Genomic DNA, 15,076 nt, shown 5'->3' on the forward strand with positions numbered 1-15,076 from the left:
CTGCCGTTTAGCTAAAAAAATAACTTATATAGATATGCAAATGAGCCTCTAGGTGCTATGGGGGCGTCATTAGCACCTAGAGGCTCCGTCTACCTTAACAAACTGCCGCCGCCCAGCGCGTCCCTCCAGCCCGCCCATCTCCAGCTGAAGCGATCCTCTCCGTGCGCGTCTCTGTTCTGCGCATGCGCAGTGAATGTCTGATCGCTTCCCTGCTCAGACATCTCCACTGCGCCTGTTCCTCGGAGCACTATGACGTCATCGGCGCAGGCGCAGTGGAGATGTCTGAGCAGGGAAGCGATCAGACATTCACTGCGCATGCGCCGAATACGAGGAGCATCGCATTCCGGAGGAGATGGGCGGGCTGGAGGGACGCGCTGGGCGGCGGCAGTTTGTTAAGGTAGACTGAGCCTCTAGGTGCTAATCACGCCCCCATAGCACCTAGAGGCTCATTTGCATATCTATATAAGTTATTTTTTTAGCTAAACGGCAGGACAATAAGCTCTTATATTAGGATGGTTAGATAAAGCAGACGCTAGCGGATCGCTAGTGTCTGAAAGCTAAATAGGTGAAACGAAGTGATAGAAACCCTTTAACCCTATATGCACACTGCTCAAAAAATAAAGGGAACACTTAAACAACACAATGTAACCAAGTCAATCACACTTCTGTGAAATCAAACTGTCCACTTAGAAAGCAACACTGAGTGACAATCAATTTCACATGCTGTTGTGCAAATGGGATAGACAACAGGTGGAAATTATAGGCAATTAGCAAGACACCCCCAATAAAGGAGTGGTTCTGCAGGTGGTGACCACAGACCGCTTCTCATTTCCTATGCTTCCTGGCTGATGTTTTGGTCACTTTTGAATGCTGGCGGTGATTTCACTCTAGTGGTAACATGAGACGGACTTGAACCCATACAAGTGGCTCAGGTAGTGCAGCTTATCCAGGATGGCACATCAATGCGAGCTGTGGCAAGAAGGTTTGCTGTGTCTGTCAGCGTAGTGTCCAGAGCATGGAGGCGCTACCAGGAGACAGGCCAGTACATCAGGAGACGTGGAGGAGGGCAACAACCCAGCAGCAGGACTGCTACCTCCGCCTTTGTGCAAGGAGGAACAGGAGGAGCACTGCCAGAGCCCTGCAAAATGACCTCCAGCAGGCCACAAATGTGCATGTGTCTGCTCAAACGGTCAGAAACAGACTCCATGAGGGTGATATGAGGGCCCGACGTCCACAGGTGGGGGTTGTGCTTACAGCCCAACACTGTGCAGGATGTTTGGCATTTGCCAGAGAACACCAAGATTGTCAAATTCGCCATTGGCGCCCTGTGCTCTTCACAGATAAAAGCAGGTTCACACTGAGCACATGTGACAGACGTGACAGAGTCTGGAGACACCGTGGAGAACGTTCTGCTGCCTGCAACATTCTCCAGCATGACCGGTTTGGCATTGGGTCAGTAATGGTGTACGGGTGGCATTTCTTTGGAGGGCCGCACAGCCCTCCATGTGCTCGCCAGAGGTAGCCTGACTGCCATTAGGTACCGAGATGAGATCCTCAGACCCCTTGTGAGACCATATGCTGGTGCGGTTGGCCCTGGGTTCCTCCTAATGCAAGACAATGCTAGACCTCATGTGGCAGCAGTTCCTGCAAGACGAAGGCATTGATGCTATGGACTGGCCCGCCCGTTCCCCAGACCCGAATCCAATTGAGCACATCTGGGACATCATGTCTCGCTCTATCCACCAACGTCACGTTGCACCACAGACTGTCCAGGAGTTGGCAGATGCTTTAGTCCAGGTCTGGGAGGAGATCCCTCAGGAGACCGTCCGCCACCTCATCAGGAGCATGCACAGGCGTTGTAGGGAGGTCATACAGGCACGTGGAGGCCACACACACTACTCAGCCTCATTTTGACTTGTTTTAAGGACATTACATCAAAGTTGGATCAACCTGTAGTGTGTTTTTCCACTTTAATTTTGAGTGTGACTCCAAATCCAGACCCCTATGGGTTGAAAAATTTGATTTCCATTTTTTTATTTTTGTGTGATTTTGTTGTCAGCACATTCAACTATGTAAAGAACAAAGTATTTCAGAAGAATATTTAATTAACTCAGATCTAGGATGTGTTATTTTTGTGTTCCCTTTATTTTTTTGAGCAGTGTAGTTAAAACCCATTGAAGGAACAGACTAAGGGTGGGTTCACATCTGCGTTCTGGATTCCATTATATCTTTCCGTTATAAAATGGCTATAACGAAAAATAACGGAATCCATAAGATGGAAGCCTTTAGAGGCATTCCGTTTTGATCCGTCTTAATAGAAGTCTATGGGGAATCATAACGGATCCGTCTGGGTCCTGTTATGCAAGACGAAAAACAAAGTCCTGTCGACAGGACTTTTTTCTCCGTTCTGCATAATGGAAACCAGACGGATCCGTTATGCTTCCCCACAGACTTCTATTAAGACGGAAAGCAAAACGGAATGCCTTTTAAAGGCTTCCATTTTGCATTCTGTCATAATACAAGTCTATGGGCAGCATAATGGATCCGTCCTTCCGTCTTATGGATTTCGTTATTTTCCGTTATAACCATGTTATAACGGAAAGCCATAACGGAATCCCTAGCGCTAGTGTGAACCCACCCTAAGTCTACTTTCACACTCGCGTTTTGGCTTTCCGTTTGTGCTCTCACAAGCGGTCCAAAACGGATCAGTTTTGCCCTGATGCATTCTAAATGGAAAAGGATCCGCTCAGAATGCATCAGTTTGCATCAGTTGAGTCTCCATTCCTCTTTGGAGACGAACACCAAAACGCTGCTTTCAGCGTTTTATTGTCCGTCTGACGAAACTGAGCCAAACGGATCCGTCCTGGCACACAATGTAAGTCAATGGGGACGGATCCGTTTTCACTGACACAATAGAAAAAGGATCCGTCCTCCATTGACTTTCAATGGTGTTCAAGACGGATCCATCTTGGCTATGTTAAAGATAATCAGAACGGATCCGTTTGTAACGGATGCAGATGGTCGTCCATGACGGAGTGTGAAAGTAGCCTAAAATAGGAATGTATAGCGGTATGAGGGGGGGGGGGGTCATGTCAGTGCTGGTTACCCCTTCTTACATCCCCTTTCTTTCTCCTACGTTTCCCTCCATTTCCCCCTTCTTCTTTACCATTCCCTTCCTTTTTATAATGATAAAATCATATTGGGAATGATAGTGAAGGAATTAAGTTGTGTAATTAGCATGATATTGATCATGTGGATAATGGCAAGGGAAATGTGATGGTGAATTATTGGATTAGTATATTATTGGGTCTATAGAGTCAATAACACATGTCTCTTCCATCTGGCTGATGGTACTGTGTAACTAGATGTCTGGTTGGGAAAGGAATTTTATTTCTTCTTCATTTAATAGTGACTATATTCCAAAGTTTCATTCAGGCCAAATGGGGCAAGGGTGTTGAACCTATAGATCTAGTACATTTCTATTTTACAAAACTGGGAATTGGATTGGGGAACTGAATCTAGGGGAGTCCGTTTAAGACCCAAGAAGTTGCCCCCATGTACCTCGGAAAAATGCTTTGACACTCCATGTTTCAAATATTCTCACTGGATGTTGGAACGATGTTAGTTAACTCTCTCCCTCACTGTTTGGGTAGTACAGCCAATATATTGTAACCCACAGGGGCACTCCAAAATATAGACAACATACCTGGAGTTGCAATTCATGTTGTGTTTAAGTGGGATGGATTCACCCATGTTGGAAACAATCACTGTATCTACATGGTCCGAGATACTGAGACAACATATGCAACGTCTGGAACCACGCCGGAATGAATCCCTAGGATCACCATTAGAGGAACCCAGATTACGGCCCGTGAGTTTAGGGCAGGAGGGTGCTAATATATTTTTCAAGGTGTGGACCCATCTATAGGTAATGCTGGGTTTGCTGGGGAGTGTTTTACCAATGACTGGATCTTGATGAAGGATTGACCAATGTTTCTGAAGAATCAGTTTGATAGAGTTATGGAGATAGTTGTACCTAGTGAAGAAATTGTACTGTACATCTGGTGGTTCTATTTTAGGGATGGTTGACCGGGGTTTAAAACAATCATCCTGACTCTTTTTCAGAATACGAGATCTAGAGTCTCGTATTAGGTCTTTAGTGTACCCCTTATCTCTAAATCTCTTCTGTAGTACTGTTAGTTGTTTGGCTAGGAGCTGGGCGAAGCTGGCCCCCCTTCAATCGGCACAAACAAAAACTCCAGTGTGTTTCTTTAGTGCATACGTGTTTGCTGTTTTGTGCCGCAAAAATTTACATTTGTGCTGCTTTTATTTTAAAGTTATTAACCATTTATTAAAAGGTCACCAAAAGGTCACCCAGCCCCCCACCACAGCCAAAAGACATGAAACAGCGCTGGTTTGTGCCATTTAAATCTACGTTCTACCTCCTTTCGTTTGAGTTATTAACCATTTATTGAAAGGTCACCAAAGGTCACCCAGCCCCCCACCACAGCCAAAAGACACGAAACCGGGCCGGTGATGTCATCATCTTAAAAAAAAAAACTGTTGTTATTATTTTACAAATAAAAGCAGCACAAACGTAGCACTAACCAACCAGCCCAGTTTCGTGTCTTTTTGCTGTGGTGGTTGGCTGGGTGACCTTTCAATAAATGGTTAATAACTCGAAAACAAAAGGAGGTAAAATGTAGATTTAAATGGCACAAATCAGCACAAACGTAGAACTAACCAACCAGCCCAGTTTCGTGTCTTTTGGCTGTGGTGGGGGGCTGGGTGACCTTTGGTGACCTTTCAATAAATGGTTAATAACTCGAAAACGAAAGGAGGTAGAATGTAGATTTAAATGGCACAAATCAGCACAAACGTAGCACTAACCAACCAGCCCGGTTTCGTGTCTTTTGGCTGTGGTGGGGGGGCTGGGTGACCTTTGGTGACCTTTCAATAAATGGTTAATAACTCAAAAAACGAAAGGAGGTAGAATGTAGATTTAAATGGCACAAACCAGCACAAACGTAGCACTAACCAACCAGCTCAGTTTTGTGTCTTTTGGCTGTGGTGGGGGGGCTGGGTGACCTTTGGTGACCTTTCAATAAATGGTTAGTAACTTTAAAATAAAAGCAGCACAAATGTTAATTTTTGCGGCACAAAACAGCACAAACGAAGCACTAAAGAAACACACTGGAGTTTTTGTTTGTGCCGATTGAAGGGGGGCCAGCTTCGCCCAGTTGTAGCTAGGACCTTGTTGTCCGAGCAGTTCCTACGGACCCGTTTCATTTGTCCGTAGGGAATGTTCTTCTTTCATTTGTGGAAATGACAGCTACTGAAATCCAAGTAACTGTTCGCATCCACTTCTTTAAAATGCGTGCTTGTTATGATTTTGCCTTCTTGGGCATGAAGGTGGAGATCGAATAAGACTATAGAATTTGGGTCCGAATGGGCAGTGAATGATAGGTTCCAATCATTCTGATTTAGTTTATGGATACGTGCGGACAGGGTGGAGGGCTACCCCTCCAGATGAAGATGTCAATATATCTTTTGTAAAAAATGATTTCATCATGATCTAGAAGACCCTCCCTACATTCAAAGGCCCCCATGAACAGGTTAGCGTAACCCAAAGTATCCCTGGTTCCCAGTTGATATCTCGGAGGAGTGCGATCAGATGACTGGAATCCCTCAAGTAAGATGGAAGGTGTTTGACATATCTCTGTAAAGTCTGATCTACATACGCAGATAGGTTCGAAGTCAGTGAGTCAACCCCCGAAATGATCGGGCGGCCAGCGGGATTGATCGAGGTTTTGTGCATCTTAGGTAAAAAAAAATAAAAAATACGGAGTGAGGGGAATTCTGTTTTGAGGAATTGAGTTTCTTTTTTTGTAAGTATTTTTTCAGCAAACCCTCTGTCTATAAGTAAAGCTAGGGTCTTCTTAAAGTCATCATCTGAGTCACTTGAGAGTTTGGTATAGTAATTCTCATCTGACAGGATGCTCAGGGCCTCGTTGTTGTAGGCATTTGAGTCCAGAATGACAACCCCCCCCCCCCCCCCACACCACCACCCTTATCCGCATTCTTAATAACTATTTCCTTATTGGATTTTAGGGAGGAGATGGCGCTCATTTGTGCTCCAGTGAGATTGCGTTTTGGTTTTATCTCTGCCTGGCCAGGACCGACTAGGGTTTTTAGGTCATGTTGTAGAATGTTTAGAGGTGGGGTCCCCTATTTTCTATTGGGTAGTATGTAGACCTTGGTTTAAACTGGGATGAAATGGGACAGTCAAAAAATTCCTCCATTAGGGTTTCTACTGCATCCTCCTCTGTCTCGTCAGCTGGAGGGTTAGTATTTGTCCCTGTTACTGCCACAGCTTCTAACAGAACATATGGCTGGTGGTAGTTGACACTCACTAGCTATACAATTTTTTTAATTGCATGCAATTACAGAAGTATTCAGATCCAGGTGCTGGTTTAAAAATGTAGAACGTTACAGGTAATGACCCCTTTTAAAGGCCCCCTGCCTCTGTGACATGACGTGCAGTCCATAAAGACGGCCCATAACATGGGTGGGTTTGACCCTTGCAGTATCGAGTTGGCCATTGACATAACTACAATGACTATTGACTAGCTGGATCTATCATGGAGTGTAGGCACGAACCTAGCGATTTTACCCAGGACAAGTCTTTTCTCCCAAGCAGGTACTATACTACATTGAAGGGGCTCACATAGGATATGAATGAGCTTACCTACTGTACCTTTCTTCACACATGCCTGGTTCCTTCTTGCTCTACTGTTCCACTCTGTAATTCAGGCAATATAAGGGGAGGTCAGGGCCACTGATTAGAACTTGCTAGTTTATAAACTCAGGATATATACAGTTCCAATTGAAGTAAATACCAAACAAAAATATGCCCCCATATTATATATATATGGGACTACATATCTGATAAATCCATAACACTAATCAATCATATATGAATCCAAAGTATGCAATACATAAACCCAATAAGTACCACCACACAAGTACCACCACAAAGCTTTATGATTTACAAACGTCAATCCAATATAAAGAGCAATTCAAAACCAATCTTGGTGCTGATGAGGTGAATGGGAAAATTACATATGGCCAGTGGTTGACCACCAGTGTCTTTAGAAAACCAATTACTACTAGTGTTGAGCGAACCCGAACTGTAAACTTTACCATTTTGGGTACCCGATCCGAACTTTGCCGGAAAAGTTTGGGCATTTAATAAAGCTTGTTGAAAGGCTGCAGGGCAGCCAATCAACAAGCTTTTAAGCTGTGGGTACTTAGAAGCCATCACAGCCATGCCTTGTAAATATAGTTAATTCGTCTGTTAGTTCGGTGGGTGACATATACCCATTTTTTGTGTGAGGTACACCTGCATTGCATATGTGACAGGGAAATTAATATAGTTAATCTGTCTGTTAGTTCGGTGGGTGACCTCAAAGAATGAGGAGAGCATTAAATAAGGGACGTGGCCCTGGTGGAGCTCCTGTTGCAATGAGAGGACATGGTCGATCTGTCCCAGCTACACGCCCAAATAAAACACCTTTCTCAGGTGCACGTAGGCGACAGAACGTTCAGCGTTATTTTGTAGGCCCAAATACCGGTGTATGAATGGTGAGGCCAAAACAAGTAGAAGTGGTAGTAAATTGGGTGGCTGACAGTGCCTTCACATTGTCTCCCATCCAGTCCCTCACCCCCTTGCAAATCAGCCAAGAAAGTCTGAGCCCCAAGTCATGCAGCAGTCTCTTATGCTTTTTGATGACTATGCTGGCAGGGTTTCTGTGGGCCATCCACATAGCCCTGCCCCAGAAGTGGAAGAGATTGAGTGCACCGATGCCCAACCACTTGTGTTTCAGGATGTGGACATGGGAGGACCACCGCAGCATGTCTCTGATGATGACAACACACAGGTGCCAACTGCTGCGGCTTTCTGCAGTGTGCAGACCGGCAAGGAGGGCAGGGGTGAAGAGTGGGTGGAAGATGATGTGGAGAATGATGAGGTCCTAGACCCCACATGGAATCGAGGGCATGTGAGTGACGTGTGCAGTTTGGAGGAAAAGGTGGTGGTAACACAGAGCCAGCCGCACAGCAAAAAAGGGAGCAGGGTGCAAAAGCAGAGTGGCCGTCCCCTAGCCAGTAGCCTGTTACTGCCCACCGCACCCATGGACTGAGCACACCAAAGCTAGCTCCAAGGAGTTCCCTGGCGTGGCAGTTCTACAGACAATGTGCTGACGACAAGACACGAGTGGTTTGCACGCTGTGCAATCAGAGCCTGAAGCGAGGCATAAATGTTCTAAAACGAAAGTCCAGCTGAAGTGTAACCCTAAATTATAAATAATCTTATTATTAGTAAAATAATCTTAGTATTACCAAGACAAACATAGGTCCTAAAATGTCCAAACCTGGGCGTGTCCACCAAAAAAGCCTAGTGGGGAGTAGATAACCCTAATGATGGTCCTAAGCCTAGGCCCTGTGCCCAGGGGCGAATCCTGAAGGTGGAGACCCCCTGTCCTCGAAGTAAGTAAATGGATATGAGTGCCCCATAAACACAATAGCCCCCTACACAGAGGGACATATAGAGACTTTAGTTACTTACTATGGATGTTGCCAGGGCGCTTAACCTCCCATGCTGGATGCAGCCTCTCCCAGGGTCCAACATTGAGCCTCTAAAGACCCTCCCCTTAAATAGTGTATCGCCTCCCCAACAAAGGTGCTGATTGAATAAATCCCCGGAGGTGGCAGCCGCACCGCGTTCCTCAGGTGCACGTGCGTTCCACCGTGGAACGCACGCCACCCGAGTCACTTCCGGTATCCAAATCCCGGAGGTGACGTCAGGACATTCCGTTGTAAACTATAGAGCAGCCAATTGGATGCTGCGACCTGTATGAGGCACGGCCAAAGACGTAGTAGGCAGGCGCGCTGCGTTCCTAAGGTGCACGTGCGTTCCACTGAGGAACGCGGTGCGGCTGCCGGAACCTAACCCTAAAATAGATAACCCTAGTTGGCCCTGTGAGGACAGGGGATGGCCCAGTGGGGCTTGCGGACCAGGGTACACTATTAAGATGGAGGTGAAAACAAGTATGCAGATATGCTCAGAGTCCCTACGCGTTTCGTTAGAGAGTATATCCTACTATATATATCCTGCAGTAAGGGAATAAAGGCGACTACCTATAGCGGACCCCATAACTCATCAGGGGACAGGGGTGCAAGGTAGACAATAAACCCCCGCTCACAGCCCATCTGTGTGGTTATAGCAGATGCAGGGAGGGGGTATGTATAAGAGTGGCGCAGACTTAACAGGACTTGGTAGTCCAAAGGTAACCCGGATTCTGTTTAGCATGAGGGTCGTATGGCTTCCATCATGAGGTGCGGCAAGGTAGATGCACGTGCCGACCATCTGCCGGCGTCTGACAGGTGATGGTCCCTCACTATTATGTATCTGGGTGTTTGGCTCTAGGCACCTATTTACAGCTATATACAATTGGATGTTTCTCTTTTGCCCACAGGCTTCCTTAGACTGCTGCTGTCCATCTGTGCCTCCCTACGCTTCTCGCATTATCATCTGGTCCAATCTTTTAATTTTTGTCCGTCACTTGAAACTCTCATTTGACCGTCAGTTGACACCCTCTATGTCCCATGGTTGCATCGATGATGTCCAAACGTGGACTTCTTACAATCAGACATGTATCTATAAGCATTATCTAGAACAACTCATTTACCCCCTGATGATCCCACACAGTGGGGGAAACGCGTTGGGGTTTACACAGATACGTCTGTGCTATTTTTTCAGGTGTCGTTAACTGAGTGTCATGTAGTCTCTTGCACCGTGTACCTTTTGGATATTTTTTCCAATAGGGTTGTATACAAGGTGCATAATTTTTGTATCCTTTTCTGTCCATACCTGACCTGTCCACCAATCATCCCTTGGTTATCTGCCCTTCCCCAGTAGGGATAACTAGGAGTTGCCAGTTAGGTTCGAGGACAGGGGGTCTCCACCTTCAGGATTCGCCCCTGGGCACAGGGCCTAGGCTTAGGACCATCATTAGGGTTATCTACTCCCCACTAGGCTTTTTTGGTGGACACGCCCAGGTTTGGACATTTTAGGACCTATGTTTGTCTTGGTAATACTATTAAAGATTATTTATAATTTAGGGTTACACTTCAGCTGGACTTTCGATTTCTACATTGAACCCAATATAATTATATATCCATTTGTGCTGGATGTTTAATAAATGTTCTAAACCTGAGCACCACCTGCATGACCAGGCATCTAAATGCAAAGCACGAGCTGCAGTGGAGTAAACACCTCAAAAACCAAGAAAGGTCTCTGGCTCCTCCTGCTTCCTCTTCTGCTGCAGTCTCGGCATCTTCCTCCCCCTCTGGAGTGACAGTGGAACCTGCCAGCTCGCAAACAGAGGATGTGGCAGCAACGCCACCACCTCCGTCACCATGCATCTCCACACTGTCCCATGGAAGCATTCAGCTGTCCATCTCCCAAACACTGGAGAGAAAGAGGAAGTACCCCCTACCTACCCCCAATCCTGAATGCCAGCATTTCAAAATTCCTGGCCTTTGAAATAAAAACCTTATGGCGGTGGCTGTCCCACAGTACGTGGTTCAAGTGGCGGACAAAAGTAGGTGTGCACTGCACAACGCCATCTGTGGCAAGATCCACATAACCACCAATGCGTGGACCAGTAAGCACGGGCAGGGACGGTCTATCTCCGTAACTACACACTGCGTAAATGCAGTGGTGGCTGGGCCTGAGGCGGATAGCAGTTTGGCGCATGTCCTTCTGGCACCGAGGATTGCAGAACGTTTCTCTTTGCCTCCTACTCCGCTTCCTCCTCTACCACCTACTCATCCGGTCAGCGTAACACCTTCACCACCAACTTCAGCACAGCCAGGGAGAAACGACAGCAGGCTGTTTTGAAACTCATCCACACCGCGCAGGAGCTGTGGATGGGCATGGAACAGTGGTTGGTGCCACTGAGCCTCAAGCCTGGCCTGGTGGTGTGCGATAACAGGCAAAATCTCGTAGTAGCTCTGGGCCTAGCTGGTTTGACGCACATCCCTTGCCTGGCGCATGTGCTGAATTTGGTGGTGCAGACGTTCCTGAAAAATTACCCGATGTCAGAGCTGCTGCAAAAAGTGAGGGCCATCTGTGCGCGCTTTCAGCGTTCTCACCCTGCTGCTGCTCGCCTGTCTGTGCTGCAGCGTAACTTCGGCCTTCCCGCGCACCACCTCATATGCGACGTACCCACAAGGTAGAACTCCATCTTGCACATGCTGTAGAGACTGTGCGAGCAGCAGCAGCAAGTGATAGTGAAGTTTCAGCTGCAGCACCACTTCACCACCGACGAGTGGGCCTCCATGCGAACGTGTGTGCCATGTTGCGCTGTTTCGAGTACTCAACCAACATGGCCAGTGCCAATGACGCCGTCCTCAGCGTTACTATCCCACTTCTATGTCTCCTTGAAAAAACACTTCGGGCAATGATGGAAGAGGATGTGGCACAGGAGGAAGAGGGATAATTTCCAGGGTTATCAGGCCCATCATTCACAAGTGGCTCAGAGGGTGGGTTCCTGCACCAACAGAGGCCAGGTACACAACTGTCCAGCCAGGGCACAGTTCTGGAGGATGATGAGGAGGAGAAACAGTGTTCACAGCAGGGTGGCACCCAAAGCAGCTCATGGGCATCACTGGAGCATGGCTGTGGGGATACAGAGGACACAGACAATACACCTCCCACAGAGGACAGCTTGTTGTTGCTTCTGGGCAGCCTGGCACACATGAGTGACTACATGCTGCAGTGCCTGCGCAACGACCGCAGAGTTGCCCACATTCTTACCAGTGCTGATTACTGGGTGGTCACCCTGCTGAATCCCCGCTACAAGGACAACGTGCCATCCCTAATTCCGTCACTGGAGCGTGATAGGAAGATGCACGAGTACAAGCACAGGCTGGTAGACACGCTGCTGATGGCATTCACACCTGACAACGGGGGCTTAGTGGAAGCACAAGGCGAAGGCAGAGGAGGAGGAAGAAGTAGTCACCAACACAGCTGGGGCACCACCAGCACCTCAGAAGGTTAGCCTGGTCAAAATGTGGAAAAGCTTTGTTAGCACACCACAACAACCAGCGCCACCAACTGATACGGAACGTCTTAGCAGGAGGCAGCATTTCAGCAAAATGGTGGAACAGTACGTGTGCACACGCCTACACGTACTGAATAATGGGTCTGCCCCATTCAACTTCTGGGTCTCCAAATTGGGCACATGGCCTGAGCTTGCCCTTTACGCCTTGGAGGTGCTGACCTGCCCTGCGGCCAGTGAATTGTCCAAACGTGTGTTTAGCACAGCAGGGGGGATGATCACAGACAAGCGCAGCCGTCTGTCCACAGCCAACGTGGACAAGCTCACGTTCATTAAAATTAACCAGGCATGGATACCACAGGACTTGTCCATACCTTGTACTGAATAGACAAGTATAAAGGCCGCACACAACCATTGTTATACTCCAGCGCACTTTCTCTTTGCATTCTCTTTCGCAATGTTTTGGGGTCTTCCCAAATTTATAAATAAAAATTATAAAAAAAAATATATATAAAAAAAAAAAGGGTTGGCTATCTCCTCCTCCACCACCACATCCACCGCCTCCTTAACCTCCTACTCCACTTTGACCTCCTAATTCTATATTTTTTTCTATTCTATGCAATTGTCCTGCACTTACTCCCATTTTGCTTCCTTTTGCAGCCCTCTAGCCCTTACTATGACTATTTTACAGGCATTTTAGTGCCCCAAAGTTCGAGTCCCCATTGACTTCAATTGGGGTTCGGGATCAAGTTTGGGTCCCGAACCCGAACTTTGAGCCTAAGTTCGGGCAAACCCGAACTTCCAGGTGTTCGCTCATCCCTAATTACTACTAATTATCATACTTATCAACCATAATATGTGAAATGCACCCTACCCTATCATCAGTAACACAGTTAGGCCTCTTGCACACAAATGTATTTTCTTTCTGTGTCCGTTCCGTTTTTTTGCGGACCGTATACGGAACCATTCATTTCAATGGATCCGCAAAAAAAACAAAAACTGAAGGTACTCAGTGTGCATTCCGTTTCCATTCCGCTAAAATATAGAACTCGTCCTATTCTTGTCTGCATTACAGACAAGTATAGTACTGTTCTATTGGGGGCCAGCTTTTCCATTCCGCAAAATGCAGAATGCACACGGATGTCACGTGTTTTTTGGGGACCGCAAAATACATACGGTCGTGTGCAAGAGGCCTTAGAAGTAATTTCTGGAATGTCATTGGAGTTGGTTGGTCACCTAAGATTGAGAGGCAATGAGGAAGATGTTATTTCGGATATACTTACCAGGACTATTAATCAAGATTAAAGAAAACTGTTAGCTGTAAAAACAAAAAAAAATAAAAAAAATAAAAAGAAGTGTGGGATAACACTAGGTTTCTTTTTTTCCATTGATATAAAGTCCTTTGGTGAGCATCAGAAAAACAGGCACATTATTGAGGTTGTTGAGGACTTGGCCAATTGTTGCCTTTCACACATGTAGAAATCTGAGAGAGGAGTTTGTTAGTATGGAGATACACTCCAGATATGCGCCAAATGTAACCTACACTTAGAACAGAGGCCGCAAAGTGCTGAAGGGTGCACTGCGCATACGTGGCCGCCCTCCATTCATATGGGAGGTCTGAAAATAGCTGAGCGGCACACTCGGCTATTTTCGAAAGTCCCATTTGAATGAAAGGAAAGAGCACGGCACAAGCATGGCCACAGCTTGACTACTTTTGGTGCTCCCATAGAAATGAATGGACGGCAGCCAGGCATGCACAGTGTTTTCTGATCACTGGTAGAGACTAGGGATGAGTGAATCGACTTCGGATGAAACATCCGAAGTAGATTCGCCTAAAACTTTGTTCTAATACTGTACGGAGCAGGAGCTCCATACAGTATTAGAAAGTATTGGCTCCAATGAGCTGAAGTTATTGCTTTGTGAAGTCTCACGAGACTTCGCGTAATAACTTCTGTGAGGCAGTGACAGGCCTCACGGCTTCTAGGGGAGAGATATGGCAGGAGTTTCCATTTCTTCGCTGTCAATCAGCAGGTCAGAGGCCGCACCAGGTGGAACAATCAGTCTGGTATAAGAGCCCAGTCCAGACTGTTAGGAGGAGGAAGAGTGTGTGCAGCAGAGGCCTGGGAAGGCTCTGTACAAGTAGGCTCAGCCGAGCTGGCTGAGGGGCCACGGGGCTAGGTGTTAGCCTGAACTTTGGGGGACTCCGCAAGGTATTTTGGGGTGCGTGTGACTTTTTGATCGCTTGCTATTACACTTTTTGTGATGTAAGGTGACAAAAAATTGTTTATTTAGCAGTTTTTATTTTTTTACTGTGTTCATCTGAGGGGTTAGGTCATGTGATATTTTTATAGAGCCGGTCGATACGGACACGGCGATACCCAATATGTATACTTTTTTTTTCCCCCTATTTTTTACTTTATTTGGGAAAAATGACGTTTTTGTTTATTTTTACTTGAAACTTTTAATTTTTGGGGGGGGAAACTTTTTTTTTTAAACTTTTTTTTTTCACTTTATTTTTTGTCCCACTTTGGGACTTGTACTTTTGGGGGTCTAATCTTTTAGAATGCATTCCAATACTTCTGTATTGGAATGCATTGGCTGTATGAGTAATACTGTGTGTATTACTCATACAGCTTCCGGCCTGTGAGATCCAGGGGGCTGGATCTCACAGGCTAGTCACCGGAAGGCATCGCGCTGCCTTCCATGCCATCGGGTCCTCCCTACAGCCGCATGGGGACCCGATGGCACCGCCGCCAGCAGCCGCAAACCGCAGGTAAAGCCGCAAACCGCAGGTCTGAATTGACCTGCGGTTTGCGGCGATCGCTGACACGGGGAAGTCACGGGGACCCCCCGCGCATTTAGCCAAGGTGCCTGCTCAATGGTTTGAGCAGGCATCTTGTTCCGATCACCGCCCGCCGGGCGGCGATCGGAAATACACATGACGTACCGGT

Source organism: Bufo bufo, chromosome 2, assembly GCF_905171765.1.
Source record: "Bufo bufo chromosome 2, aBufBuf1.1, whole genome shotgun sequence".
NCBI classification, from domain to species: Eukaryota; Metazoa; Chordata; class Amphibia; order Anura; family Bufonidae; genus Bufo; species Bufo bufo.